The sequence below is a fragment of the Branchiostoma belcheri genome, unplaced genomic scaffold (assembly GCF_001625305.1).
Source record: "Branchiostoma belcheri isolate BF01 breed outbred unplaced genomic scaffold, Haploidv18h27 scaffold101, whole genome shotgun sequence".
Lineage (NCBI taxonomy): Eukaryota > Metazoa > Chordata > Leptocardii > Amphioxiformes > Branchiostomatidae > Branchiostoma > Branchiostoma belcheri.
Window position 1 is genome coordinate 1,102,433 of NW_017802392.1, and position 5,657 is coordinate 1,108,089.

A 5,657-nucleotide genomic window follows, 5' to 3' on the forward strand; every position below is an offset into this window, starting at 1 on the left:
TTGTATTTCTTTTGTTTATTCTTTTATTCTTTTGTAATTTCATTTTCTTTTCTAATGTTCTCGATCCTCTTGAGTGAACACGGTTTCGACGCCATGCTTAGGTTGTAGCCGCTGATGCTGTTACGGGAAAGCTTGATTATATCTGTGTGAAAGAAAAAAAAAACATATTAAGTGTACAGAGTATAACATACACACTAGTATGAAAATTTGCGATATCAGATTTACAGCAGAATTAGGATCACATGCATCTGGTGGCAAAGACTAAGTTTATTACCCTTGTGAAAGATCCACACGATGTATTGCGTGTAGGCATCAGCAAACAACAAGAGGTAAGAAAGAGATAAATGTAAGGAATAAAAAGGAAAAGGTATACAGCAGGGGAATGTAAAGCAGAGTGTTGGAGTCAATGTTAGCAATTGTAGGGTAGATACAATAACGCATATACAACCATGATGATGTGATGTTAAAATCAAGTCTGCACCAACCATACAAATCAACTTTAGCTGAGGCATATAGTAAAATAGTCTAAAATAAAATAGAATTAGATTTGTCTAAAACAGAAATAAAATAGGGATTTTCTAAGTAGAAACTGACTAAACCTTTGTCGATATCACCGGGTTAACTTACGGTTGAAATAACTTCATACACACGGCCTCTCTTACGAGCCGGTCATAGGTAACGGAATAGTCGTCATTGCGCACGAAACTGATAGCGTGACGTTAGTATACTATACATGTATAAGCCATACTGAAATGTAAAAAGGGACAGAGAAGATGGAGTCATCCCCTGATCTTTGGCATGACAAATGTTTACGGCCAGATTATGTCTTGAATAATTTTTGGATTCAATTCAGTCACAAAATGAAGTCAACGATCCTGAAAAATTAAATTTAGCCAAAATACGACACTAGGAAGTAAACATAACCAAGTCAGGAACCCGCACAATTTGATGAACACAAAAAAGATCATGTGAGACTATTAACTATACAGCAAAATAACTACATAAGGAAATTTAACAAAATGGACGGAATGAACCACACAATCCAAAGAACAAGAACAGTGAAGTCAGCAAATCTGGCGTTAATATTTCACCATATGACCATACTAATAGAAAAACGTAACCTTAAAGAGTGTTTAAAATCTGAATTTAGTAACACTTGTTAGGAGTACTGTCAGCCGGCCCAGGTCATTAGCCACAGGCGAAAGTAGGTCACCATATTGAAAATGATGTATAATGTCTTTGACTGAAAACACTGAATCATTAGTCAAATTTTCAACGTTTGTAACAAGGTAAAAACAAGTCATTATCTACAATGTATATATGTAATACTTGAGAATATCTCACTGTAGAAAACAGATGCAAGTTTGCAAGTATCGCCAACTTCAATCACAACAATAATATTTGAAACACAAATAAAGAAGTGAAAGATTGTCGGCGAATTAATGACATCAGGTAACTTTATTGTGACCAACCAACGAACAACTTACTAGTAAAACTCCGCTACTGTAAGTTGTAACTCGGTGTACATCAATGGTGGTGGATGATAACCAAAGGCCGTGTCTATGTGGAATCACCCAAGGCGGTTTACATGTGGTTTACCCCGAAGCCGGTTTCAAGTGGCTTCTAGCGGTGGTTTCGAATCGGTTTCCCCGCATCGCGATTTGCGTCTGAACGCAATGTGATTTCAGTGTGACTTCACCTAGTCATGTATTACGGGGTGATATTTCTTGATTTATATGCAATACCAACTTTTACGTGGCAGCAACGGTCAATGGTAAAATAATGGTCAAATATGAGCAGTAATGGTCAAATAATGATCAAATAATGGTCAAATACGAGCAGTAATGGTCAAATAATGTGTCCGTTCTAGGGCGAGCTTCACCGCCTCTGGCGGAACCACGTCGGCATTCGGCCGAGATACGCTGGGAGGGTGGCATCAGCAAGCAGGTCGTTGACCTCTGACATTAATAACACGCCACCTTGCGTGTTATCATCAAACAGCAATAAATGTAGCTCAAGCGTAATGTGTTCGGACACGGTTTCACAGGTGTGTGTGGCACGTGGACCAGATGTGAGGAATGTGAGTTACCCGAATCGCGGTTTGGTTGATTCCACATACATGTAGGCCGTGTCTATGTATGCATATAAAAAAAAGAAATATCACCCCGTAATCCATGACCAGGCGAAGTTACATTGAAATCACATTGCGTTCAGACGCAAATCGCGATGCGGGGGAACCGATTCGAAACCACCTCTAGAAGTGGCTTGGGATCGAGGCGCTTTCAATGTGATTTCGGAACGTTCACATGGAGCCACTTGAAACCGGCTTTGGGGTAAACCACATGTAAACCGCCTTGGGTGATTCCACATAGACACGGCCATAGACACGGCCAAAGACCAGTTCAATCAGCAAAATAACGACGACAAATATTTCACATGACAACGTTAACTTTGAAGATTGTCGCCAGCTCCACTTATAACATAAAGAAAACGAATTCGAACGATTCGCCGCTTTACTTAACTATGTACCGTGCTAAAAAAACAGCCATTTTTTAAAGACTACTGCCACTAGTAGTGCGCAATAAGTTGGCAAATATTGTGGAAAATCCCAATAGATTTCTTGACATCCTTTTACTGTTGTGCATCTCAATTGTACTTTTTCAACAAAGACAAAAAGAATCCTTCTGCTTTTAGGCCCATATCTCCCAACTAGATCACAATAACTTCCTCGTTGACATTATGGAGAAAATTACTGTCGACATTGTCCTAAACATGGCAAACTCGTCGATCATGATTCTAAGTTTATACTTACGACTATTAATTATAGATCTAAAACAATCTGGATTATTTGGCAACAGAAATGTAGGGTGTGCAGAAGTCATTTCTACAAGACAGAGCTGGAGAATACCAACCAGAACACTACGAACCAGAAACGCATGGCTACTGTATAGTACATCCAAAGCATATTCTATATCATAATACTATATGAATGTAACACAACATTAGGAAATACGATGTAACATAAATCATAAAGCTCTCACCTTAGCTGACATCTGGACGAGCCTGGAATCCACCGTAAGTTTCTTGGTATGCCCGCGGTACTTGGAGTGCTGCACGGCCGGGCTTCTAGGTTCTTCCGCGCCAGTCAACTGCGCCCGACACTCCCCGCCGGTAAATTTTCATAATGTTGGCTTGTGGACCAGGGACCAGGCAACGAGAACACGTCTGTTCCATCAGACAGCTACAGCCACACTGACTCACACTTTGTGAGAAAGAGCTAAGGATGGAAGCTCCGCCCCCGGCCCCTAGTGGTATCTTGTTTCCTGGATTTCATCCCATTGGCCCATCTTAGAATAACAGTAACTTGAACTGGTGGTATCCATTACCTCAAAGTAATGTGCACGGGCGCCCACCCATCCAGGTGTCCGGCGTGATTAATTACTGTCATCTGCCAACCCGTCCAGAGAGCACAGCTTCAAGCAAAGGTCAATGGCCGCTTGAACAGTGATCTGACATTTCCTGCCCAAGAACATTTAGCCCGATCGGGAGTGGGTTTATGAAAACAGATCACACAGGGAAAAGAAATTATCTGTCCTTTGGGAACCACTATAGGTAAAAGAAGTCCTAGGAGTAACTTAATAGACAACCTCAAATAAGACGATCGCGCGATAACGCATAGAATGAAACTAGCTGCACACTGGGTTAAACATCCTGACATTATAGGGGACAGCCCACCATTTCAAAGTCCCATACACTTGCATTGTAAACATACCAAAAATAAGCTGTCAAAAACTACCTACCTGAGTGTTCAACTGTGGAAAAGTCACATTGACAGGGTAGTCCAACCTCCAAATTGTCCATTTAGTCCAAAAATTTCAATTTCTGACCAGCGAAATATAGTAGGGAAAATAAAAACATGGAGAGAATGACCTCTGACCCCTAGGGAGACCACCAAAACACAACAATAACGGATTTGTTTTAGAGCTCTAACAAGCAGCTAAAACAAGACTAAAAGCCAGTTTTTTCAACAAAACAGAAATAGAAATTACTCTCCAGCTGGAAAATGCCACCATTTATAAACACATACCAAAAAAAAAGGATGTTTTCAGTTGGTTTGGATGCGGGTCTCACACTGGGCCCTCTGGGCATGCGCCAAATAGTGACCTTTGCCCTATAGCATCCTTGTATCTGCGGGTCTCGTTGTAAGAACGCCATACATTTTCTGTTACACTGCCCAGTATGCAATCATTTATATATATATTTCCACTCTCGCCAAGGTGATCGATAAGGATTGGGTGGTAAAGACCGCGGTGAGCTAGTGTCGAGTGTCTGCTCCCTGTCATACATGCGACTCTAACAGCGAGCGTGGGGTGGGCGGGGGTAGGATTCTTTGCGTCCCCGCTCATTTCCGTCCAGCCTTCTCATTTCTTGCGTCCACTTCTCTAAAGACAGTCTGGGTACTGAACCTTAGGGTCGACTTGGCGTGATTCCCTACCCTGGCAGCCCTTTGATACTGGCCTAGACAAACACACGGGACCCATACCCGAGGACCTATCTATAGCTGTTTCTCTTTTTCCTCTTCCTCGTCCACCCCTCTATTACTTAGTACCTTGACCTGGCGGCTCATACTCGTACCTAATAAACAATGATTACCTCCCGACGTCCCGACCAGCCAGCGAATACGGCATCGATGGCCAGCTACCAGGCGTGAGCTTCCCATGACACAGCCGGTCAAGAAATTTCCCCGCCTACCCTTAAAAAACCATCAATGTGTCTACATCAGCTACCCTGACGCCCGGTACACGCCGCGCCGAGTTCACGTCGCTCTAGTTACCAGGCTACTCACGAGACGGGTTGTACGCTATTATAATATAACCCCGCTACCTTCTCTCTGTCGCCCAGCTTCACAAAACTGATGAAGTATGAGGGGTTGGTCACATGGCCTGACATCTCGCTCAACAAGAGTCTCGCGAGATGTCAGTCCATTGTGACGTAAGTGGGAATAATTATATATTTCCACTCTCGCCAAGGTGATCGATTAAGGATTGGGTGGAAAAGACCTCGGCTACGCTACAGTGATCCGGTGCCTTAACCCTACCTAGACCGGGCTTTTTTTGACATGGGGGGACCGGGGGGGGGGGCTCTTTTGACCCCCCTAAGAACTCGTGAACGGTATGTCGTATGACCACCAAATTTTCAGAGAATGGTGTACTAGTGAAAATTTATCATATCTACAATTTTTATGTCGTTATGGTGTAATATGACGTCATTATGACGTCATTAATGTGATTTTATTGGCCAAAACCGTCTAAATAGGTTTTTCCCCCAAAACTAAACAGTATACGACATAACTTTACCAAAAGTGTTTATGACAGAATATTATGGTGTACTAAGTTTTATGTTGCCCATAGCAACACCAGTGACGTCATAAAATGACGTCATGCATATTTAAGATATCCGACATCTTGGATCATCAATCTTGAATTTTCAAAAATAGTTTTTTTTTCATGATAAAGCCTAAAATACATCGTAAACATACTAAAGACCTTCATTTAAACCTTTTTTGGAAAAAGAAATGGAAGTATTGATGAAATTTTAATGAAAATAACCTGTATATACCTGTTCTAATGATATGGTCCGCCATCTTGGATTTTGGC